The 27,122-nt window shown below is 41.8% G+C and overlaps 1 long non-coding RNA gene across 1 annotated transcript in view; it reads right to left on the reverse strand.

The window, feature by feature from the left end:
* The window catches only part of LOC140185973 (uncharacterized), a 121,915-nt gene that overhangs the window by 92,247 nt on the left and 2,546 nt on the right, over positions 1 to 27,122 (reverse strand). The window contains exon 2 of the long non-coding RNA XR_011882758.1: positions 7,451 to 7,519. This is a non-coding gene — a long non-coding RNA (uncharacterized lncRNA). The remainder of the gene's footprint in view (positions 1 to 7,450; positions 7,520 to 27,122) is intronic.

Below are 27,122 nucleotides of genomic sequence, written 5' to 3' on the forward strand. Positions count from 1 at the left end.
TATGTTGTATCACCTGGGTATAGTGTACAGCCGGCCATCAATGAGGATTATAGACCTTTAGAACAACGTGTCCGCTTTCTCATCTATTGACTTGAAAGTAGGAACAAAGAGACAATTTTTCTCAAAGATATGTCAAATTTCAGGTTTTTCCTCACTTGTTCATTAGAAAAAACTGTGATCTTCACACTTCTATTCTTGAAAATACAATAAACTACCTTCAGGATAAATCCCCTCTACTTATAATCAGAATAATCATCTCCATATTCCAGTTTGTTTACAGTTCAATGAATGACAAATGAATCGTCATTCATTCATTCCTCCAGTCCTCCTCTATTTGATGTCCAATCTCTGAGTTCTAAGATAACCATAAAATCCCTAGTAGCTCTGGCTTCTGTGTCTTTGAACATGTGCTGGTTCTGAGAAATGGGATTAACTTGAATATATATCTCAGTCACCATGAAGCTCTTCAGGTGGAAGGGCCTTTTATCTGTGCTGTATAACTCTATGCTAATCAGACTAACATCATTTGAACTATATGAGCCCACAAAGCAATATACACTACTTTGTGGAGCACAATTAAAAGCAGCCCCAGTGATATTGCAAGACTTAAACTTCATGGAATTATGCTTGACTTAACAGCAATCATAAATACATAAGATTCAACCAGATTCACTTTTACCTACACACCAGGGGAAATTTACAGAGGGGAGTTCATAGGAATGTGGGGATGAAAAACAGGATTAGTGTAGAAGTAGTGTAAATGGGGATTTGATTATCAGTGTGAATTTGCTGGACCAAAGATGACTGCTTCCATGCCAATATAATCCTATAATTCTAAAACTCTGGAAACCTAGATAACTTTAGAACTAAAGTTGAGAAGACAATGAGAAATGGGAAGGCACCATCACAATAGATGTCTCACTCTAGTGAGGAAATGCAATTTGACCATTCCCAAATCTGGTTTGAAGCTGTCAAAGCAAAGTAAGACATTTTGGATGTATGTACGATTCAAACTTTGATTATATCATCATCAGAAAATACAGGGAGCATGTCATATCATCAGGGCCATAAGAGCACCAGAATGCTGGGCTGCCCATAGACTCGTTCTGTCCAAATCTATTACACAGCAAAACCAAAAGTACCCAAAAATGTCCACATTTCAGCAGAACAGTGAATTAGGCATAAAGTGAAAGAACACACAACAAAATGGTAAAAAATGTATATGGTCTCCAATCATGCTGAGGAAAACTGATTATCATTCAGGGAATATGAATGTTCAGCTGCATTCAAAATCCTTGGTCCTTCCAAAAGTAGACATCTTGATTGGCATGATGAAAAGATTGCTGACACTGGTAGACTACTAAATGAAAAATGATGCAAAGGTAAATGCAATTTTTGAGACAGTAATTCAAAAGAAGGTATATTTTGACAACAATATCAATGTACTGTCCAACTCAAACTCAGAGGATGAAATTCATTCTTATGTAGGTGGTAATGTCAGGAAGAACAACTATACTTTTATGAGGATGTTTTTTTGCACCAAAGCCATTAGTTACATCTCTAATAGAAAAGCAGTAAATGAACAGCAAAAATTGGCTAAATATTTCAGTAGCATCCTGTATAAATATACATGTATGAATGAATAGGTAATTAATCAGCGGCCCCAGACAGATGCTAGCATATTTTTGATGATTATACAACAGCAAGTAAAATTTGAAAATAGTTGACCAGTTATGAAATTACAAGCCGCCTGGAGATCATGTTGTTCCACTTGTACAAGTAGGAAAGTAAAATGTACTCCTGAGATCTTCATTTGGTATATCCCTGCTGTCAGTAGCTGCTAAGTTCCTCAGCAGAGTTCTACTATATCAAATGAAGGTGCAGCACAGTAGTGTAGTGGTGAGCACAACACTTTACAGTACAGGCAACCTGGGTTTAATTACATAAAGGTGCGATATACCGACTAAAAGCTCCTGCAAGGAGTCATTGCAGATTCAGCGTAAAACAAGAAATCAAGGACATGATATTTGCATCTCAACAATTTTGAGAGAAATGCCAGAAACAAAATAGCTGTACATAATCCAGAGCAACACACACAAATTGCTAGAGCAACTCAACAGGTCAGGCAGCATCTATAGAAATGAATAAACAGTCGCTAAGATTCTTCTTCAGGACAGAAGGGTCTTGGCCCAAAACATCAACTCTATAGATGCTGCCTGATCTGCTGAGTTGCTCCGGCATTTAGCGTGTATTGCTTTTGATTTTCAGCATCTGCAGATTTTCTCATGTTTATGCATGTGACACAGAAAATCATGACAGTATTTGAAATATCATGGTGATATTGTTGCCTGGAATAAATTAATGCAATAGCTCTGCAATTCCATGATGCCATGTTTGTTTGTATCAAGGATGAGAGTAAATTGTCTAAACCATTCTCACAAACTAATGGATTCATGTAGGGTATGAATAGCCGAATTCTCTGCCACACCTATGGAAATCTTTTATGGCTATTATATCAGATGCTAAGTTCTTCAGTTTAAGAAAACTACAAAGGAAAATTCTTTCATACAACTGGACTGATGAACACCATGACCTCTTGTCAGTAATAACCGATAATCCATCACAGGATGAAAATATTAATATTAAAAGCAATTTAGAGGTAAACATACAGGAATCTAGAGTTAAGCCTTCCCAAGATTCTTGAAAAGGGATTAAGATGAATAATTAAGGAAAATATGAACGATAAAGTCCGCTGTCAATGTGTATCTTCCCCACCACTACTCTGGACTGGATTATAAATTTATTTATTTATCTATTTATTTAGAGACGCAGTGCAGAACAAGCCCTGTGAGCTGTGCCATATAGCAACCCCTGGCAACCCCCAATTCCAGGACAATTTACAATGGCCAATTAACATACTAACTGGTAGGTCTTTGGATTGTGGGAGAAAACCAGATCACCTGGAAAAAACCCACATATTTCATAGGAAGGACGTACAGATTCCTTACAGTGAACACTGGGATTGAACTCTGAACTCTGCCACCCTGAGCTGTAATAGTATCACATTAACCTCTACACTAATGTGACGTCTCAATTGTACTCCCTTTCCAGGACAGCCATATGTAAGTACTAGCTGTCTGAATCTCCAACTGTTCCCTGGAACTGACTTGGAGGTTTGGTATCGACAGTGATAGGTATAAATTACGGACATGAGTGCCAACTCTCCTTCCATTTCAGCCCGCATTTACCTGTTAAAGACCATCATCTCCACTGGGGACTTTTGGTGGGAAGTTGCCTCCAATTTGACCATGATATAGAAGCAGAATTAGGCCATTTAGCCCATCCAGTCTACCCCACATTTAATTATGGCTGATTTATTTATCCTCTCAACCCCATTCTCCTGTCTTCTCCCCATAACCTTTGATGCCATTAGTAATCAAGAATCTATCAGCCTCCTCCTTAAATATATCCAATCACTTGTTCTCCACTGTTGTTTATGACAATGAATTCCACAGATTCATTAGCTGCTGGCTAAAGAAATACCTCCTCAGATTCAGATTCATTTATTTACTTATTGAATGTACATTGAAACATACAATGAAATGCATCATTTGTGTTAACAACCAACACATCCAAGGGTATGCTGGGGCAGCCCGCAAGACAAGCTTGCAGAAAAAGCACCTTTCCTCCCTCCAACCCATCCACACACACATAAGTCCTCCATCTGCAGGTTTCTGGGACTTCAGTCTCCAGTCTCCAGGCTTCAGCCATGGGGTTTTGACTTACAGACTGCTGATCGACCTTCAGATTTCGATCCTCGGTATTGATCCCTGGACTAGCCAATGTCCGGCTCTCAAACTTCAGGCCCAATGATTCATTGGCCTTCATGCCTCCTGCGCAAACGGTCATCTGACCCTGGGACCCACCAATCTGAGACAGCCCAACTTCCAGAGATATCCTCCATCACCCATCCATGTCAATGGCCTTCGAGCACAAAGTAGAGGCCTGGACTCCAGATGTCCTCCTCATCTTTGTTCTACAGGAATGCCCTTCCATTCTGAAGATACGCCCTCTGGTACTGGACTCTACCACTATCGGAAAGATCACCTCCGCATTCATTCTATCTTTCAATATTCCGTATTTGGGAGATTTCAGTAAGATCCCTTCCCATTCTTCTAAACTCCAGCAAGTACAGGCCCAAAGCCATTAAATGCTCCATCAAAAATTGCTAGGATATAATCTTATGTCACTTCACTGACTGACCTACAAAGCACGTTTGCTGTCTACAAGACCTGGTTGAGTGTAATCAAGGACTTGACATTAACCAAGACAATACATCACAATTGATCAATCAACTTAAAATCCATCCTCTTCACCACTGTACTAGTGTTGCCGTACCACCTACAAGGGTCCTACGAAGGATTTTTCAAGGATCTTCCAACACATTTTCTGACCCCACGACAAGTGCAACAGCCAACACCTCCAAATTGCCTTCAAATTATAAACTAACAACTGGTACAAAAATCCTTCATTGCTAGTTCACAATCTTGCAGCTCCCTAACTAAGAGAAGCTTTAGCATTAGACTGTAGTGAACTAAGGAAATCCTCCAAGAGGATCACAACCTCAGTGAACTGAAGAGCTATACTGGCTGGAGACAGGGCTCTATGCTTTGGTTCTTGATAGGGTCACTCATGCCAAACAGGTTAAAGAGTAGAGGACAGACTAAGAGTGGTGCTCCAGTCGTCCAGGTTCGGGGGTTCAGCTCAAGGCTAACAACCCTGACTGGTAAAACAAAAGTGTTACAGAAACAGCAATGAAGAATCCTTCTACATCTGAGTGCAATGGTATTCCTGAGTTTCCACCCAGGACTTGCATGACTGACAGTAGTTAAAACTGAGAGGAAGCTACTGACGCAACGAAAGTAGCCCTAAACACTACCAGAGATGGAGGACCTTCAATGCTGCCCTAAACGCCAACAGTGTAGCAAGTACAACCAACAAAATGGCATATATTCATCTTCTTAAAGACAAAAATGCAATGGAAATAAACCCTGTTCTTGCAAACGTATCCAATGAAATTAATCTTAAAAACTTACTTTAACAGCTATTGTCTGGTTTCAAGTAGTATGTCTGGCGGTTGATAAATATAATAAAACATCCATGGTATAACATTTCACTAGCAACAATTATCTAAATGACATTGCTAGAAGCTTTCTCCAATTACTACGTGCATGAGTTTTAGTCCTTCTTTAGTGCTTTGTTTATATATTTTTGTTGCATTGTGCTTCGCAGGGGTTCCCAACCTAAGTTAATGGTAGGGGTCCATGAATGGCAAAAAAAAGGTTGGGAACCCTGTTTTAGAGTATAGTTTAAATAAAGTAAATGATAAATGATCACATTATATAACCAAGCACAGTAAATAACTGGATCAACAGCATTCAGTCTCTGTATTCCTATTTTTATCTACGTTTGTATGTTGCATTTGGAAAACCATAATAAAATCCAAGTGTCGTTGTTGCTTTAGTAGTACGCAATGTTCATGCAAGGACACACCATCCAGCAGAGGAATTCTCCCACTTGCATAGGCAGGTGTTTTACATTAGAATAGGCATGGAATAGCAAACAAATGTTTTTAACTGAGGATTGGCATATGATGAAATTCTTCCTGATGTGAGCTAAGTTTGACTGTTTCTGAAGAAAGGTGATTATGATTACTTTATAAATTTAATTATGACTATACTTGTAGCATATTTAGTTTCTTCATTGAGAAACAGTGTGCAATAGTCTATATTGAAGGATGTCACAAGGGGGATTATGAAAGCTCTGGGAGCAAGGCTATGCTCACTTTAACCCCTGAACTGGATAAGCTATCAGTAATCCATTCAAAACTAATCAAACATTTACACACTGTGCCAAATGGTGGCACACAGGGCGGGAAACAATTCATCATCTTCATACAGTCATTACACTTATACCATCTCAATATAACTATGCAAATTAGACAGGGGACTTGACATCAGGTCCGTGTACACAAATTATAAACAAATATTCATCCATTACACTGCAAAAATTAAACAGCTGAAGCACTAACACTAGATGAACTCAAGCCCTGTTTGTCAATTATTTATGAACCCAAACTGACAAGACTGTCTACATGAATTAGCAGCATATGCCAAGGTTTGTTATAAATCCCAGCCTACTGTAAAACTCATTTTCGTAAAATGTATGTACATGGCTGACAATATATCAACAGTTCTGAATAAATAATTTATTAGAATGATGCCATGAGAGCTCACTGATACTTTGCATTAGAGTAGAAGTGCCAAGTGGTCATTATACAAAAACTATATTTTCCTTAATCTTCCAACTTCCGTCAGAGTTACATCTTAAATCAGCATCAAAATGCTCAATAAGGACAGAGATATGGTTATTGCAAGAAACATTATAGCATGGAAAATGAGCTCAACTTTTGAAGGATGTGTAGAATTTAACTGTGCTTTGAAATATGCCCTCTACATAAAGTACTAATTAACAGTTATGTGTCTTATAAATGGCGGCAAATAAAAATCATAAATTAAATATGATCAAGATTTTAATGCAATGTACAAATGTACTGTAGAATTTTGTAATTATATATGAACTACCTGGTGATGGATAGATTGTACATTATTACTGCTCACAAAATCATGAAACACTTCTTCCTGCTGTTTGTATAAATAATGTAACTTGGTCCAGAACTTTCCTTGATTATTATGTATTGAGCAACAAAGTAGACTTAAATGTAGCAAACAAGTAGATTACTCAGACACTAAATGCAGATAAGTAATCAGACTAAATTCTGATTAAATTGAGCAAGTCAGAACCATAGGTTTCCATAGTTACTTTTAAAAATCCGAGCCTTAGTTTGGAGAACCAGAAATGTAAAAAGAATTGATTCTGATAATTAATTGATAATTTTGTTCAGAAACAGGAGAGTGATTTGGAAATGTAATTAGATATTCATGATAATTTTATAGGGGGCTTCTGTGAAGCATAGATAAGTTGAAGGCTTCAAGGTGAAAGAGTTTGGGCAAGATGAAATGAGACAGGATTGTCTTAAACATGCACTGTATTAAGGTTGTTTGCCATTTTTCTCCTCTCTGTGTAAAAATACTTCATTTCCTGCTATCAGTATACTGTGTAGTGACGAGTATACTTCACACATCAGCCAGTAGATGTAAGTATTCCTTCAACAGGTAGGTAGGTAGGTAGGCGGGCAGGTGGTTGGGAAAGAGGGAGGGAGGGTGGGAGGGAGGGAAATGGGAGAAGGAAGGGAAGAGAGTTAAGGGAGGGAAGGAACAAAGGCAAGGTATTCACTTATGCCTCTGATAACCACAAATCACTGTGTAACTTTGACCTGGGCAATCCATTTCACTTATTCTGATTTAGGCCTAATTATTGGTCAACTCACCTGAGATAACTCCCCTCTCTTCTTCCAAACATCACAAGTGGAGATTCAGGACATGAGTCTGCCAATCATCTACAGTAAAAAACAAATAGTGTGTGATGTTTTGAGACGTGCAATAATTATCTAATCATCCAGCTCACTAAGAATGGCAGAGAGTTCATTGTTAACCGAGAGGTACAATGGTCTTCAAATAATGTTACGGGAATTTGGGAGCTTTAATATCCACTTGAGAGGGAATCAAATGAACATCACATTTAGAGATAATCATTCTAACAGTCAGTACTGTATTAAAGTTACCTTTTAAGTTATGCAGTTACTGTATTTCTGTAGTAAAATATAAAAAGTTAATGACAAACACAAGAGATTCTGCAGATGCTGGGAATCTTGAGCAGCACACACACAATGCTAGAGGAACTCAGAAAGTCAAGCAGCATATATGGAGGGAAATAAACAGTCAACATTTTGAGCTGAGACTGCTCATCGGGTCTGGAAAAGCAGAGGATAGAAGTCAGAATAATAAGGTGTACAAGCTAGCAGGTGATAGGTGAGACCAGGTGAAGGAAATGGTGGATGGGGATGGGGGTCTGCAGTAAGAAGCTGGAACGAAATAGGTAGAAGAGGTAAAAGGCTGAAGAAGAAGGAATCTAATAGGAAAGGGCAGTGGACCGTGAGATGAAGGGAAGGAGGAGGGGAACCAGAGGGAGATGATGGGCAGGGGAGGAGAAAAGAAGGGGTGAGAGGGTAACCAGAATGAGGAATGGAAAAAGAGGAAAGAGGGAGGAGGGAGAAATCACTGGAAGTTAGAAAAATTGATGTTCATGCAATTAGGTTGGAGGCTACCCAGACTGAATATGAAGTATTGATTCTCAACCTGAGTTTGGCTTGTGATCGTGGAGGTCATAGGAGTTTTATGAATGTTGCTGCCTAGGTAATTAAAATGTACTAGTAGGGCATAAAAAATAATTTAAAAGTCTAATGGAATGTTACTCTTCATAGCTAGAAGGATAGTAATGGACATAAAGTGATGCTACAAGTAGTAAAACCATGGTAAGACCACATTTGGAGTACAGTATGTAGTGCAGTAGGGCAAGGTTCGTAGAACGATTTAAGGGATGTTGAGGAGAAGTTTTTTGTAAATTCAATCCATTCCTGTCCTCCAAGAGGACCACACCCTTGTTGGTACGGTTTGGAGGCTTGCATGCCTCAATGACCAAGTGAGCTAATTTAGCTGGAGTCAGGCCTTGTGCTTTGGATCTTGATAGGGTGATCCATGCCAAACAGCTCAAAGGGTAGAAGCCAGACTAACAGTGATCCACTAATCCTCCAGGTTTGGTCAAAAAACAACCGTTATGGAAACAGCAATGAAGAATCCTTCTATACTGACAGAGATGGAGGACATTCATTGCTGCCCTTAACACCAGCGGCTAATGGGCAGTAAGTAAGCAAATAAGTAAGATCCATTCATGTGCTTCAGTGAAAGCACCAATGATAGCTTGGAGTTGAATCTACAAACTGAAACATTAACTGTTTCTTTTTCCATATATGTTGGCCTGTCTGCTAAGTGTTTCCAATATTTTCTGGGTTTTTTTATTTCAGATTTCTGGCACCTGCAGTTTTTGCATTACAAAATAAAATAGCAATTGGTTTGTAAATGTGATTTTAAATCTTATGGGCTACAATATTTTTTCTTCATCTATGAAGAGATGATTTCAACACTCTAAACATCAACTATTTATTCCTCTCCACAAATGCTGCCTGACTAACAATTTCCTCCAGTGTGTGTTGCTGTAGAGGAATTCAGCCCAAGTGCTGAGTTCCAAAACTGCAGTTCTGTCATCAAATAATGATCTCCTTACCTGCATACAGTACTCTCTATGGAAGTTAATTGTATCTGCACTAACACCTTCACCAATATGATGTTCAGTGTCCTTGAAATCACAATTATGTATGTATACTATGTATGTAAATTTGTAATCCTTAGGGTCCAAAAAAACTGGTCCAATTGAGCCCAAGTTTCAATCCTATTATCCACTATACTGCAAGCACTTGTTTGAAACTGGTGCCTGTATACAGTGATGCAGTATTGACAGTGCTGAGTGATATGAATTCTGTGTTCAATTTTCTAAGGAAGTTAAATCCACTATTTTCTACTTGTCACTAAAATTGGCCAAGAATATAAAATGACATAGTCCAGAAGAACATTTTTCAACCCATCATACCTGAGCTAGTTCTTTGAAAGAATTATTGATTTAGTCCCATTTTTACACTTCCCACTTTTTCTCTATATTTCTGCAAATTTTCCAATTCCTCTTGGGCAGTTATTATTGAATCCACTATGATCTTGTTTTGAGTGTATATTCCAGATACAAACAACTTACTGGATATTTTTCCTTCACGTCACTATTTTATTTTGTAAATTATCTTAAAACTCTGTCATCTCATTACTCTCAATTCTGTTACTAGGAACAATTTCTTATTTGCTCTGTAAAAATGGTTCAAGGCTCTGAACATCTCTACCACATCTGTAATCTTCTCAATGCTAGAGAAAACAAGTCTAGTTTCTTTAGTTTATCCACTTATATTGCAGACTTTCACTCTCAGTTTAACTGAAATCAACTTTATCCTCTCAAAAGCTCTCATATTCTTCCAATATTGGTTCCAGAATGGGTCACAGTCCTCCATCATTCACCAAGTTTAACAAATGAACATAACTGGAGACAGAAGACACTACAGAAGCTGGAAATCTACAGTAACACACAAAAAGCTGGACAGTCAATGTTCAGGCCAAGACTCTCATCAGGATTGGAATGAAAAAGAGGAGATCGCCGGTATAAATGCTTGGGGGTGGGGGGGGGGGGAAGGTGGAACAAGAGCTGGCAGATGATAGGTAGATAGTGCATGGCCAAAGAGCTAGAGAACGGCGGAGCTCATGGAGGGGAGCAGTGAAACAAGCCGTAAAGTGAATATATTTCTTTAGTTTTCATCTCTCAACATCTATATTTAAATTAAAATATTCTTTTTTCACATTAGCAATAAGAGTTCCAGTGCCCATATAACAAAAAGAAGCTACCTTTTCATGCCACTGACACAAAAAACACATGCTAAACAAAGAATCTACATTGGTACTTTCATAATATTTGTGAAGAATTTTCATTCACAGTCATCTAATAATGCATAATATGAATTTGTGGGGGAAGAAAAGTATTTGCCAAGTTTTTTTAAATAGCATAATTACAGTTTATGTTTTAATGGGTTTTTTTGGAAGCTGCACTTGATTATGCTTCAAAACAGAGAAAAATAGGTAGCTTTTTCAGAACCATAAAAAGAAAACTTATTCGTGGTTCTGAAAAAGCCCAAATTGTAGACAAGACTAGTTATTTAAGATCTAAGTTGAAGCAAATGGTCAAAATAATAAATATACTGAACATCGTGTTTTGAGAAAATCTGAACATGATCATTGAACATGATAAAGTGAGGAAATAGTGTCATGCTTACACAAAATCTGCAACTATGCAATGGAATTGACTTTCCTGGAATAGGCTTTAGGTATTTCATTTGTCTGTTAATCTTTTTAACAGGCTCTTCTGGCCCAACGAGCCCACACCGCCCAATTACACCTATGTGACCAATTAACCTACCAACCCACACATCTTTGGGAGTTGAAAGGAAACCCACACAGTCATGGGGAGAATGTACAATCTCCTTAAAGACAGCAGTGGAAATTGAACCCAGGTTCTGGGACTGCAATAGTGTTACACCACTGTGCCACCCCAAAACTTTAGTGTAAACTACGCATCTAAACAGCAGAATCTAAATGAATAATCTGTGCCAAAACCCAGGAATTGAACCAGGGATCTTTAGATCACTGTCCAGACGAAGGCAATGGCAATCCACTTCGTAGACCATAATACCCTATATTATATGACGTGGCACATAATGATGCCTCAAAGTGGCAAAATTTAGTTATAGTGATCTAGATCTTATGAAGCTCTAGGAAATCAAGGTTAGTCCAATCCTCTTTCAATGCATTGAAAAGCAAATACCAACTGTGGCATGATGAAGAAAGCAATTTTACAGACCTAATCTTAAATATGGGTGGTGGGTTGGAGGTATGTCTCCCTCTGCTAGCCTGCAGGTCACCCTTGGGCTTATACCCCATATCAGGGTCACATGAAGCCATGGAGCAGGTGGTGGATAGTCGTATGAGTAGCTGGTGCATCTCACAACACACATCAAAGTTGCTGGTGAATGCAGCAGGCCAGGCAGCATCTCTAGGAAGAGGTACGGTCGACGTTTCAGGCGAAGTCCCTTTGTCAGGACTAACTGAAGGAAGAGCTAGTAAGAGATTTGAAAGTGGGAGGGGGAGGGGGGGGATCCAAAATGATAGGAGGAGGGAGAGGGATGGAGCCAAGAGCTGGACAGGTGATTGGCAATGGGGATATGAGAGGATCATGGGACAGGAGGCCCAGGGAGAAGGAAAGGGGGGAGGGGGGAAAAACCCAGAGGATGGGCAAGGGGTATAGTCAGAGGGACAGAGGGAGAAAAAGGAGAAAGAGAGAAAGACTGTGCGCATATAAATAAATAACAGATGGGGTACGAGGGGGAGGTGGGGCATTAGCAGAAGTTACAGAAGTCAATGTTCATGCCATCAGGTTGGAGGCTACCCAGACGGAATATAAGGTGTTGTTCCTCCAACCTGGGTGTGCCTTCACCTTTACAGTAGAGGAGGCCGTGGATAGACATATCAGAAAGGGAATGGTATGTGGAATTAAAATGTGTGGCCACTGGGAGATCCTGCTTTCTCTGGCGGACAGAGTGTAGGTGTTCAGCATGTCACAACTCCTAGTTATGTGACCACTGACACTAGCAGACAATCTCTCAAGAGAATTGATAATGGCTGGGGTCACCCGTCTTGTAAAGACACTGCCCATAAGGCAATGGCAAACCGCCTCATAGGCCATGATATCCTACGTCACACATGGCACAGAATGATGTTGATAAATATTAAGGAGGGAGGAGGGAGGAGAAGATGGCGACGCGACACAGCATGCGTGGCCGTTCCGAATGATATCGTATGTGTTAACTAGGATGCTGTGCACAATCCTGATATGATGGAGACAGCCGTGAGAAGCACGGAGAAACATCTGGAGAAACTTCTGAAATGCCCGCTTTGCTGCCACCGCTACTGTGCAATCGAGAATCTCCAGAGGGGAAGACCCCAAATCCTCAGCTTTGCCTATTGCCTGTTGCCGGGGCCGGGGTCGAAGCGCTCGGCAGAGATGGTGCTCGGTGCTCGGTGCTCGGTGTCGGAGAGCTGGTTGGAGGCTCAGAGTTTTCGGATGGACTCAGAGTCGGACTGTGGTCGGGTGCTTCCAGGATGCTGCATTGGCAAGTTTGCGGCGCTGGAGGTTCACTATCTGCGTGGGATGATGGGACTTTTGAGAGACTTTGAGACTTTTTAATGTGTCCATGGTCTGTTCTTTATCAAATTACGGTATTGCTTTGTACTGTGGTAACTATGTTATAATTATGTGGTTTTTGTCAGCTTTCTTAGTCGGTTTGTCTTGTGTTCCTGTGATATCATTCTGGAGAAACATTGTATCATTTCTTAATGCATGCTTTACTAAATGACAAGAAAAGAGGACTGTGTGTCCTCACAATCTAATCTAATTGCACTAAACCTTGAAGAGGCAAAATTTGGTTATAGTGATCTAGAACTTATGAAGCTATAGGAAGGAACAATGGTTTTCCTGCATAGTTTCTTATATTAAGGGAATGAAGGGATATGCGTATAGTGTAGGCTTTTGCAAATAAAATAAAGTGAGACATTTTATGTTTAATGAAACCTGTAACACATTTTATTGAACTCCAAAACCTCAACACCAAAGCGTGCTAAAAATCTTTACATAATAACAGCATCAAGTCAGACCAGTCCCTTGAAGTGAAACTCGTTAAGGGAGAGTTTAACCTAGATTTGCAGAGGGGTGGAAACTGAAGTGAAGAGGCAGAGGATGGGATGGTTGGCACACAGGTAGTGACAGCTTGTAGGGAGTTTATTAGGAAGGATAGGTAGATAATAGGGAAAGGAAGCACTCAGCCAGATGGTTTGAGATGTGTCTATGTTAAGACAAGGAGGATCGTAAGCAAGGCGGATGAACTTAGAGCGTGGATCAATACGTGGAACTATGATGTTGTAATTACAGAGACTTGGATGTCTCAGGGGCAGGAATGACTGCTGAGTGTGCCGGACTTTAGATGCTTCAAAAAGGACAGGGAGGGAGGCAACAGAGGTGGGGGAGTGCCACTGCTAATCAGGGATAGTATCATGGCTGCAGAAAAAGAGGAAGTCATGGAGGAATTGTCTTCTGAGTCATTGTGGGTGGAAGGCAGAAACAGGAAGGGGGGAATAACTCTACTGGGTGATTTTTATAGACCCCCTATAGTAACAGAAACACTGATGAGCAGATAGGGAAGCAGATTTTGGAATGGTCCAATAATAATAGGGTTATTATGATAGGTAATTTAAACTTTCCTAACATTGACTGGCATCTCCTTGGAGCAAGGGGTTTAGATGGGGTGGAGTTTGTTAGGCGTGTTCAGGAAGGTTTCCTGATCCAGTACGTAGATAAGCTAACTGAAGGAGAGACTGTACTTGATCTGGTATTGGGAAATTAACCTGGTCAGGTGTCAGATCTCTCAGTGGGAGAGCATTCTGGAGATAGTGATCACAACTCTATCTCCTTTACCATGGCACTGGAGAGGGATAGGAGCAGACAATTTGGGAAAATGTTTAATTGGGGTAGGGGGAAATATGATGCTAGTGGGCAGGAACTTGGGAACATAAATTGAGAGCAGATGTTCTTAGGGAAATGCACAGCAGAAATGTAGCAAATGTTCAGGGAATATTTGCATGGCCTTCTACATAGGTATGTTATATTGAGGCAGGGAAAGGATGGTAGGGTAAAAGAAACATGGTGTACAAAGGATGTAGAAAATCTAGTTAAGCAGAAAAGAAAAGCTTACAAAAGGTTCAAGGAACTAGGTACCGGTAGAGCTCTAGAAAATTATAAAGGTGCTAGGAAGGAGCTCAAGAATGAAATTAGAAGAGCTACAAGGGACCATGAGGAGGCCCTGGTGAGCAATATTGAGATAAACCACAAGTATACGAAAAGCAAGAGGATGAGCCAAGTGAGAATAAGACCAATCAGGAGCGAGAGTGGAAACATGCATGGAGCTGGAGGAGTTAGCGGAGGTACTTAGTGAATACTTGGCTTTGTTACTCATCAGTGAAAAGGACCTTGACAATTGTGGGAATGACTTACAGTGGACTGAAATGCTTGAGTGTATAGACAGTAAGAAAGAGCATGTGCTGGAGCTTTTGGAAGGTATTAAGTTAGATAAGTCGCCATGACTGGACGAGATATACCTCAGGCTACTGTGGGAAGCAAGGGAGGAGATTGCTGAGACTCTGGCAAAGATCTTTGCATCATCAATAGGGATTGGAGAAGTACCAGAGGATTGGAAGGTTGCAAACATTGTTCCCTTGTTCAAGAAAGGGAGTAGAGATAACCCAGGAAATTATAGACCAGCGAGTCTTACTTCAGTGGTGAGCAAGTTGTTGGAGGCAGGATTTATGAGCATTTGGAGAAATGTAATCCAATTAAGGATAGTCAGCATGGCTTTGTCAAGGGAAGATCCTGATTGAAGTCTTTGAGGATGTAACAAAACATATTGATGAAGATAGAGCAGTGGATGTAGTGTATAAGGATTTCAATAAGGCATTTGGTAAGGTTCCCCATGCAAGGCAAATTCAGAAAGTACTGAGCCATGGGATCCAAGGAGACCTTGCTTTGTGGATCCAGAATTGGCTTACCCACAGAAGGCAAAGGGTGGTGGTTGTGGATGGTTCATATTCTGCATGGAGGACAGTGACCAGTGGTGTTCTGCAGGGATCTCTTCTGGGACCCCTCTTCTTTTGATTTTTATAAATGACCTGGATGAGGAAGTAGAAGGGTGGGTTAGTAAGTTAGCTGATGACACAAAAGTTGGGGGTGTTGTAAATAGCCTGGAGGGTTGTCGAAGGTTACTGCGGGACATAGATACGATGCAGAACTGGGCTGAGAAGTGGCAGATGGAGTTCAACCCAGATAAGTGATTCATTTTGGTTGGTCAAATTCTAAGCAGCTGCGCAGGTTGACAGTGTTGTTAGGAAGGTGTATGGTGTGTTGGCCTTCATCAACAATGGGACTGAGTTCAAGAGTTGAGGGGTAATGTTATAGCTACATAAGACCTTAATTAGACCCCACTTGGAGAATTGTGTTCAGTTCTGGTTATCTCACTACAGGAAGGACACTATAGAGAGAGTGCAGAGGAGATTTACAAGGATGTTGCCTGGATTGGAGAGCATGCCTTATGAGAATAGGTTGAGTGAACTTGGTCTTTTCTCCTTGGAGTAATAGAGGATGAGAGGTAACCTGATAGTGGTGTATAAAATGATGAGGGGCATCGATCATGTGGATAGCAAGAGGCTTTTTCCCAGGGCTGAAGTGGCTAACACAAGAGGGCATAGTTTTAAGGTGCTTGGAAGTAGGTACAAGGGGGATGTTAGAGTTAAGTTTTTCACACAGAGAGTGGTGGGTGTATGGTATGCACTACCAGCAAAGGTGATAGAAGCAGATATGATAGGGTATTTTAAGAGGCTCTTAGATAGGTACATGGCACTTAGAAAAATAGAGGGCTATGCGGTGAGGAAATTCTAGACAGTTTCTCAAGTAGGTTACATGGTCGACACAACATTGTGGGTCCGCCTGTAATGTGCTGTGGATTTCTATGATTCTATGATACCCCAACTCAATGTCAGTGAGTGTAAATTATGTACTTTTCTCCCATTTATCTTACCCTACACACTAAAACCGGCATTGTGAGCCTCCCTGGAGCTCGGACAAGCCACCTGGCTCAGGTCCTGTGTTCCATGCGTGAAGGAACAGCAGGTGCCTCTGGCTCATCCAGAGGAGTATTTATATGCTCATGGTCATGTCGTGATGGCAGGGGCATGACAGTGGAATACTCCAAATCTTGGTGGGCTGGTTTAAGGCGGACTACTGAAATGCACTCAGGTTTACCCCTTTTAGCTATGATAAAAGTCTCTTCTCCCTGTTCCAAAACGTGGAACGGGCCATTATAAGAGGGCCTAAGGGAATGCTGTTGTGCATCATAGTGGACAAAAACAAATGAGGTGGAATGGAGGGCAACAGGAACACAAGATTGTTGTATATCATAACAGGAGGTAGCAATAGGCAAAAAGGAATTGAAATTACTGAGGGGGCGGAACGCTGTTGAGAGGCTGACCAGGAAGTTGTAGCATCAGGAATAAAATCACATGGCACTTGTAATGGCTACACGTACACCACCTCAGCCACGGACAACTGCAGGCCCTCTTTTGCAGCTGTTCAGTAGGACCCACAGGGGACGATCATACCAACACTTATCAGTCAGGCACTCGTATAGGCCATTGAACTGTGGTGATATGCCATGGTGCGATGTAGCCTAATGCCAAACCTCTGGCCCATTGCAGCCCAGAAGTCTGAAATGAATTAGGGACTGGGGTCAGAGGCAATATCAGATGGGATGCCAAACCAGCAACCCAGGTGCTGATGAATACCCGAGCAGTGTCTGGGCCATCGTTGATGCTAAAGAGATGACCTCTGGCCACATGATGGTATGGTCCACCATGGTAACAAAGTGCGTGAAATTGCGGGACGGGGGAAAGACGACCAACAAGGTTCACATTGATATGGTCAAACCGTCATTCAGGGACCTCAAAAGGTGCCAATGACACCTGAACATGGTGAAATTTTGCCTGCTGGCACTCCACACAGGCTGCAGTCAAATCACATGCATCTTTTCTGACGCCGTGCCAAGCGAATTTTACTGCAAACAGTTTCAGGCCTTCCAGCCCAGATACAAGAGGCTAGGTATTACGATGTTGGTCATTACTTAAGCGGCAACCACTATTGGACTTAGGGACCATATGGAGGGGCTATTCAACCAGCATACAATACCAAGTCTTTCCACGTTGGCAAACTCAGCCTTAGCAGTTGCTATCTTTTCTGGGTCCAGCCTATATGTACAGGCATGGACTAGTGAGCCAGTTGTGGGAACGTGGTGCTCAACCCCATGATTTGTGACTGTAGTGGAGAATGTGGGCTTGGTGAGGTCTGGGAATTCGCCCAGCATTCAAATAAACTCACATGTGATGGTGCATGCGGTACGTTTCACAGAGTCATGGGGAACTTACTGTGGGAGCAGTGTAACGACCCAAAATCCTTGACATCTACAAGATGGTGGTTCTTAAGATCCACTAACAGTCCTTGGGCACACAGGAAATCTGCACTGAGCAGAGGTCTACACACTTTAGCTAGGATGAATTCCCATCTGTAACGTCACCCACTGAAGCAGAGTGTCAACTACTGTGTCTCATAAGTCTAGGTCCGCATTTCAGCATGGCTGACCCATTTTTCCTCTCAGCCCTAATATCCTGCTTTCTCCCTGTGTCCCTTCATGTCCTGACCAATTAACAACCTGTCAACCTCTGCCTTAATTGTACTGTACATACAGACTTGGCCTCTACAGCTGTCTGCGGCAACTAATTTCACAGATTCACCACTCTCTCGCTAAGGAAATTCCTCATCTTCGCTCTAAAAGGACAGACCTCAATTCTGAGCAACACACATAAAAGTTGCTGGTGAACGCAGCAGGCCAGGCAGCATCTCTAGGAAGAGGTGCAGTTGACGTTTCAGGCCGAGACCCTTCGTCAGGACTAACTGAAGGAAGAGTGAGTAAGGGATTTGAAAGTTGGAGGGGGAGGGGGAGATCCAAAATGATAGGAGAAGACAAGAGGGGGAGGGATGGAGCCAAGAGCTAGACAGGTGATAGGCAAAAGGGATACGAGAGGATCATGGGACAGGAGGTCCGGGAAGAAAGACAAGGGGAGGGGGAACCAGAGGATGGGCAAGGGGTATATTCAGAGGGACAGAGGGAGAAAAAGGAGAGTGAGAGAAAGAATGTGTGTATAAAAATAAGTAACAGATGGGGTACGAGGGGGAGGTGGGGCATCAGCAGAAGTTAGAGAAGTCGATGTTCATGCCATCAGGTTGGAGGCTACCCAGACGGAATATAAGGTGTTGTTCCTCTAACCTGAGTGTGGCTTCATCTTTACAGTAGAGGAGGCCGTGGATAGACATGTCAGAATGGGAATGGGATGTGGAATTAAAATGTGTGGCCACTGGGAGATCTTGCTTTCTCTGGCGGACAGAGCGTAGATGTTCAGCAAAGTGATCTCCCAGTCTGCGTCGGGTCTCGCCAATTATTAAAAGGCCACATCGGGAGCACCGGACGCAGTATATCACCCCAGTCGACTCACAGGTGAAGTGTTGCCTCACCTGGAAGGACTGTTTGGGGCCCTGAATGGTGGTAAGGGAGGAAGTGTAAGGTCATGTGTAGCACTTGTTCCGCTTACACGGATAAGTGCCAGGAGGGAGAGCAGTGGGGAGGGATGGGGGGGACGAATGGACAAGGGAGTTGCATAGGGAGCAATCCCTGCGGAATGCGGGGGGGGGGGGGAGGGAAAGATGTGCTTAGTGGTGGGATCCCGTTGGAAGTGGCGGAAATTACGGAGAATAATATGTTGGACCCGGAGGCTGGTGGGTGGTAGGTGAGGACCAGGGGAACTCTATTCCTAGTGGGCTGGCGGGAGGATGGAGTGAGAGCAGATGTACGTGAAATGGGGGAGATGCGTTTAAGAGCAGAGTTGATAGTGGAGGAAGGGAAGCCCCTTTCTTTAAAAAAGGAAGACATCTCCCTCATCCTAGAATGAAAAGCCTCATCCTGAGAGCAGATGCGGCGGAGACGGAGGAATTGCGAGAAGGGGATGGCGTTTTTGCAAGAGACAGGGTGAGAAGAGGAATAGTCCAGATAGCTGTGAGAGTCAGTAGGCTTATAGTAGACATCAGTGGATAAGCTGTCTCCAGAGACAGAGACAGAAAGATCTAGAAAGGGGAGGGAGGTGTCGGAAATGGACCAGGTAAACTTGAGGGCAGGGTGAAAGTTGGAGGCAAAGTTAATAAAGTCAACGAGTTCTGCATGCGTGCAGGAAGCAGCGCCAATGCAGTCGTCGATGTAGCGAAGGAAAAGTGGGAGACAGATACCAGAATAGGCACGGAACATAGATTGTTCCACAAAGCCAACAAAAAGGCAGGCATAGCTAGGACCCATGCAGGTGCCCATAGCTACACCTTTAGTTTGAAGGAAGTGGGAGGAGCCAAAGGAGAAATTATTAAGAGTAAGGACTAATTCCGCTAGACGGAGCAGAGTGGTGGTAGAGGGGAACTGATTAGGTCTGGAATCCAAAAAGAAGCGTAGAGCTTTGAGACCTTCCTGATGGGGGATGGAAGTATATAGGGACTGGACATCCATGGTGAAAATAAAGCGGTGGGGGCCAGGAAATTTAAAATCATCGAAAAGTTTAAGAGCGTGAGAAGTGTCACGAACATAGGTCGGAAGGGATTGAACAAGGGGGGATAAAACCGTGTCGAGGTATCCCAGGTACCCTCAATTCTGAGGCTGTGTTCTCTGGTCTTAGACTCACGCACCATAGGAAATATCCTCTCCACATCCATTTTATCAAGGCCTTTCACTATTCAATAGGTTTCAATGAGTTCACCCCTCATGCTTCTGAATTCCAGTGAACACAGGCCCAGAGCCATCAAACGCTCTTCATACGACAAGCCGTTCAAACCTGGAATCATTTTTGTGAACCTCCTTTGAACCCTCTCTAGTTTCAGCACATCCTTTCTGAGATAATGGGCCCAAAACTGCTTGCAATACTCCAAGTGAGGCCTCGCCAATGCTTTATAAAATCTCAACATTTCATCCTTGCTTTTATACTCTAGTCCTCTTGAAATGAATGTTAACATCGCATTTGCCTTCCTCACCACAAACTCAACCTGCAAATTAACTTTAGGGAATCCTGCACAAGCACTCTAAAGTTCCTTTACGCCTGTTTTTTGTATTTTCTCTCCATTTAGAAAATAGTCGTTCCTTTCATTTCTTCTACCAATGTGCATGACCATATACTTCCCAACACTTTATTCCATTTGCCACTCTTTTGCCCATTCTCCTAATCTGTCTAGGTCTTTCTGCAGCCTCTTGACTTCCTCAAAACTACTTGCCCCTCCACCTCTCTTCACATCATTGGCTAATTTTGGAACAAAGCCATCAATTCCATTATTCTAATCATTAACTCATAACATAAAAGAATTAATCCCAACACAGACCCCTGTGGAACATCACTAGTCACCCGCAGCCAACCAGAAAAGGCTCCCTTTATTCCCAGTCTTTGCCCTCTGTCAGTCAGTCACTGCTTTATCCATGCTTGAACCTTCTCTGGAATACCATGGGCTTGTAGCTTGTTAAGCAGCCTGATGTGTGGCACCTTGTCAAAAGGCCTTCTGAGAATCCAAGTACATGACATCAATCGATTTTCCTTTGCCTATCCTACTTGTTATTTCTTCAAAGAATTCCAAAAGATTTTCAGGCAATATTTTCCCTTGAGGAACCCATGCTGACTATGGCCTATATTATCATGTGCCTCCAAGTACCCCAAAACCATATCATTATCAATTGAATCCGACATCTTCTCAACCACTGAGGTCAGACTGACTGGTCTATAATTTCCTTTCTTCTGTCTCTCTCCCTTCTTGAATAGTGGAGAGACATTTGCAATTCCTACCAAAGCACGCATAGTAAAAACATAGGCCTGGCGACATCTGTTTTGCAGCTGTGGGCATCATTATGTTAGGGGCCTTGCTGACTGGGCATATTGAGGTAGTGTAGGGAGGAGGAATTATGCATCTCTATCTGGCTGAGTGTAGACTATCAACCATTTTAGCAAGCTCCCGATAATCCTTCATGGGTATTACCGACTGCTATGCGAACTTGATCAGGCATTTTCTGCATAAAGAAAGGCATTTTTCCAGGAGAGACAACATGTGGTCTATTCGCTTCAAAGGCCTAGCATCACCAAGGCCAGGCAAGGAGAACAATTATTTGGAGCACTGAGATTCTGGTAGTCCAAAAGACGAGTTTTCAGTGATCGTCATTTATTGTGTTCAGGTGGGTGTTCTACTAGACTCATTGCCCTTGTAGCTGTGGAGTTGCTCAGCAACGCTACCACATAGAAATATTAGGTGTTATTGCGGACATTTCTTCCTAAGCGAACTGGTTTTCAGCTTGTAGAAACAAAGCAACAGCATTTTGCTTCCAAAACTCCGGCAGTTTCAAAGCAACTGTTGGCCAACATGTTCGATAACTTTGGAATTGTCCTAGAGCATAGGGGTCACCATTGAAGACTTTCGTTTAATAATGTAGGTATTTTATGTTCAATAAAACTTATAACACATTTTATTGAACTCCATAACCTCAACACCAAAGCATGCTAAAAATCTTTACGTAATAGCATCATCGCACCCTGCCTAATAGGGGTCAAAATAATGACAGTGTTGCTCGCTGCGTTGTTTGCAACAGTGACTTTTCTATTGCCCATGGTGGGTTAAGACTGTAAAAGACATGCTGAGGTGAGTTTAACAGGTGTCATTCATTCATTAGCATAGCTAACGTTATTTAAACTAGCTGGCTAGCTGCTGAGGAGCTACTCTATTGCAAACATCCCACCTCTCCCGGAAGTTCCGGGAGTCTCCCGCAAATTGATGGTGCTACCTCCCTGAAATGAGTTTTTGCAGGGTGGGATGTCTGTAAAGGCATTTCTAAACGTTATGATATTTAAATTCCATTTCATTAAAAAGCATTTCCCATCTTTCCCTTTTCATGGTGTACGTTAGCCCACCATTAAATTGTATTAACAACTGAAATCTGATAGAATGAGAAAATGATTAAGAGATACAACTCATGTGTTGCTCCTTCATGGCCTTTGCTCAGATGATGTCTGATCCCCAGTGATAAAGTCAAAACTCCATCCTGCATTTTCTTATGAACAGCTCAACATTGCCTCAAAGAAAGAAGTCTAAAATTTCTTGTGCCAGTGAAGGTATAATAAGCAGTTGTCTTGCACATTGCCGATAACCAGTTTGGTTGTGCAGTAAATTCCAGTAGCTTTAAGGTGAGGAATAATGACGCCAGCTGACATCTGGAAGTCTTACTGGTATCAGGACCAGCATGGTTGTGGTGTTGAATATTGGATGGTTGTTCCGGGAATAACCAATGACAATTACTTCTTGGAATATTCTTTGGCAACAATAAAATGGGGTGTTGCATAGGAATGACAAGATCCCATTCATGGCTGAAATAGTGCTGATGTAACAGATATTTGAGGCTACAAGTGCACTAAAGGAATTTTGGAGTGAACTATTGACTTGCAAATGATTGTGATCATTTTCTACTACTGAAAGCAGTAATTATTTCAGATATGTAATACTGAAAAAAAGAGAGCTATGTGACTGAATTTCTTGCCTGATATGTCGACTCACACATTTTCCTAGAGTTATGTGCATTTGATATCCACCTCTTGATCTCATTACAATGTGCTCCAAATTCATTGAAATATTTACTGTAAATCTTGTATGCCCTAACATTCATCCCCAGCTGCAGGGCTCCAATGATTGGGAAGAATGTTCTGAGTGAATGAAGTGGGGATTGTCAGAGTAATGGTGCATAATTGATTAGCAGCAACCAAATCAGGATGCAGAAACGGCAGATGTGATGGCAGAAGGGGAGTTGGCCTGAGGCTTCGAGCCAGAGGGTTCACAGCAGTTAAGTTTGCCAGATTTGGTTTGACATACAGTATTTAATCACATGACATTGAATCATGTGACAATTTTAAATCATATGGCATTTAAGTACCATTTACAATCTGTTTGACAAACATTGGAAAAAGTATGTTTTAACTTTTCTTTGGCAGTGAGATAACAACTTATAAATTAAAGTATGAAAACAAGACAATTGAGAACTAATATGAAAACCAAATCTCTGCTGCTTTTGATATCAGTTAAGAACGTCATATAAATCCCTCTAATTAAATAAAAAATGCAATTTATTTAGGTAACCTCCAGTTCATATTTTTGTAGAACTTTATGATTATTCCTAACAAATTACAATATTTAGAAGTACTATTGAGAGCAAATCTAATTCAAAGCACTGGCTCCCATTCTCGTGTTGCTGAAGCTCAGTTTCAGGCAGTCACAGGGTCCATGGAGAAGCCTGACTCCTGGTATGAAACACATTGGCTCAGAACCAGTTCTCAGTGGTACAGAACCAAACTTTTTCCAGCTAATATCAAGTGTTCTGAGGAGCCAATCACATCACAGATAGCTCACTGAAGGCAAAACGCTGAAATTCAAGAAGACTTCTTGAAGCTTAGCACAGTGCTAAGTGAGACTGATATAGCCATACAATAAAGGAAGAACTATCACAATTAATATAAAAATAATAAAAACATGGTTCACTTAAAATACCTCACATCTTGAAGTATTAATATCCACAAATAAAAATACATGTAAAATAAAATAAATAAATGCAGGAATTACCAAAATTGCCCCTTAAGCCTACTGTGGCAATCAATGTGATCATGGCTTATCTGATTTTGGCCTCAGCCCTGTTATCTTACTTGTTCTCCATTGCCCTTAATTGTTCTACAATCAAAAGTATATCTTACACATGAATATATCTCATAATTTTAAAATTCTACAGGTTTCTAAAATATATCATTTCAAGGATGAGTATAGAAATTCCTTCTCAGTGTCTTAAATGGGCACTGCCTCATCCTAATACTATGTTCCAGTTCTAGATCCCCTCCAAACTAAAAGTCCTCAGCATTTTCTAAGGCATGTCTCCTATTTTATGATGAGTTTATTGCAAGATCAGATAGATTAACGTACAATAAGTATGGCTTAATTATGCCCATGTAGAATTCATTAAAAACATTAAGGTTTTCAGAAGACACAAAAGATTCTGCAGATGCTGGAAATCCTGAGCAACACGCATAAATTGCTGGTGGAACTCAATAGGTCAAGCAGCACCTATGGATGGAAAAAACAGTTGACATTTCAGGCCAAGATGAAAAATAAACAATCTGGAATCAGGTTCTGATGAAAGAACTAGGCCAAAAATTTTGATTGTTCATTTCCCTCCAGGGACACTGCCTGACCTGCTATGTTCCTCCGGCATTTCATGTGTGTTTCTTAAAGTAGTCAGGCTATTTTAGTGTATTATGTCACTACATTCAGATATAGGCCAAGTATGGAGTGACAGTAACTGAAGCAGGTCGGTAGTTCACAGACTTTAATGCAAAGAGATTTAGAGGGAAAAGTAAACAATAAATGCTAGGCCAAACAGGGCCATTAGCTAAAACTCTCAAATGGAAAACGAAGCCAACACTGTGACTGAAAGGAATAGCTAAATATAAAATGAATACCGTTAGTCTTCAAAGTCAGTTGACTCAATAGTCCAGTTTCTCAAACACGGCTGAATGCAAGCAGGCAGCGAAACTGGAGGTTATTGTGGGAAATCTCTGCCCAAATCAATTGGGAGCTCCAGGGCATGGGATTGGAAGAGACAAGGCAGTGCAGAGTTGTCTCCAACTCCTGGTTCACTCTCACAATCTGGCCTTTGGATTGGGGGTGGAAACCAAACGAGAGGCTGGCTGTGGCTCCTACAAGAGAGCAGGAAGCCTGCCAAATATGGAGAGTGAACTGTGGTCCACGATCAGACACTATGTCTTGAGGAAGGCCATGAAGCCTAAACACATGTTGAACCATGAGTATGGCAGGCTTATAAGATGATGGGAGCTTTGGGAGGGTAATGAAGTGGGCAGCCTTGGAAAATCCATCCACAATGAACAAAATGGTGGTGTTTCCGTTAGACGGGGGCAGCCCAGTGATGAAATCTACTGAGAGGTGAGACCAAAGGCAGTGGGGCACAGGCAGTGGACATAGCAGACCTACAGGATGCTGGCGTGATGACTTGTTCCGAGCATAGGTGGGACAGGCAGATACAAAGTCGTGGACATCCTGGGATATAGATGGCCACCAAAATTGTCTCTTCGTAAATTTCTGGGTCCATTGAATTCCTAGATGTTCAGCCACACAGGAGGAGTGACCCCATTCCAACACTGTGGAATGCACTGCAGCAGAGACAAACAGCTGGTTGGGAGATACCCCACCCGGTCCTGGGTCTGAGCAGCAATACATGAGTGAGGAAAAGGGATTTGGATTTGCATTGTCCTCCAATCCATCAAACTGCTAGGAGAGAGCGTCGGCCTTTATATTCTTGCTGCCGGGATGATAGATGAGGATGAAATTGAACCATGTGAAGAAGAGAGCCCACCGGGCTAGACGAGAGTTGAGTCTCTGCATCCTAAATGTAGGAGAGGTTCTTGTGATCTGTCCAGACCAAGAAAGGATGCTCAGGCCCCTCCAGCCAGTGTCGCTATTCCTCCAGAGCCTCCTTGACAGCCAGAAGTTTCGGGTACCCAACATTGTAATTCCTCTCAGCTGGAGTCAAGTGACGGGAAAGGCACAAGGGTGCAGCCGGCTATCTGCAGACGAGTGCTGAGAGAGGACAGTTCCAAAGCCAGCATTGGATGCATCCACCTCAACTATGAATGGTTGTGATGGGATAGATGTTGTAGCAGTGAGGCAGTGGTGAAATGTCACTTTAACTCCGAAAATGCTTGGTCGGCACTGTCTGTCCAGTGGAATCCTGCCGAGGACTTCTTGGTGAGGTATTTATAGGAGCTGCGATAGAGCCGAAATTCTGGATGAAGCGGCAATATAAGTTCGCAAACCCCATGAAGTGCTGTACCTGTTTGACTGTAGATGGTTTGGGCCACTCTGTAACTGCCTGAACTTTACAAGAGTCCATTTGAACACTGAATGGGGTAAGTATATAGCCCAAATTGACCCCTATTCTTTATGGAACTCACATTTTTCAGGCTTGGCATACAGGTTATTATCAAGAAGCAGTCTAAGAACACTCCAGACTTGCTGAACACGTTCCTGATGAGAGCGGGATTAGATAAGGATGTCATCTAAAAACACAAACTTTTAGCTACTGTAAGAATCTCCTTTACTCTACTAATAAAGCAATCTTATGCCCTCTTTGCCTTCCTGATTTCCCTCTTAAATGCACTTCTACATCCTGATACTCCTCGAGGGATTTGTTTGATCACAGCTGCCTATACCTGATATATGCCCCCCTTTTCCTGACCAGTTCTTTAATAATCCTGCCAACCTTGCTCTTTGCTCTAAGGAACAGGATGTCCCTGAACAATGCCTATCTCGCTTTTAAAAGCCTCCTCTTGCCTGACATTTCTTTACCTTTCAACAGCCTCTCCCAATCATCCTTTACAAGTTATGATCTAATGCCTTCAAAATTTTCCTTTCTGCAATTTAGACCTATGAAGCAGTTCTTTCTTTTTTTCCAAAGCCATTTTAAAACTAGTAGAATTATGGTCACTGGGCCCAAAGTGCTTCCCACTGACATTTCAATCATTTGTCCAGCCTTATTTCCCATTAGGAGTTCTAGTGTTGCCTCCTCTCTTGTAGGGTCATCTATATTTTGTTTGGGAAAACATTCCTGGGCTCATTTAAGAGTTGACACTAAA

This window comes from Mobula birostris, chromosome 21, assembly GCF_030028105.1.
Source record: "Mobula birostris isolate sMobBir1 chromosome 21, sMobBir1.hap1, whole genome shotgun sequence".
Taxonomy (NCBI): Eukaryota; Metazoa; Chordata; class Chondrichthyes; order Myliobatiformes; family Myliobatidae; genus Mobula; species Mobula birostris.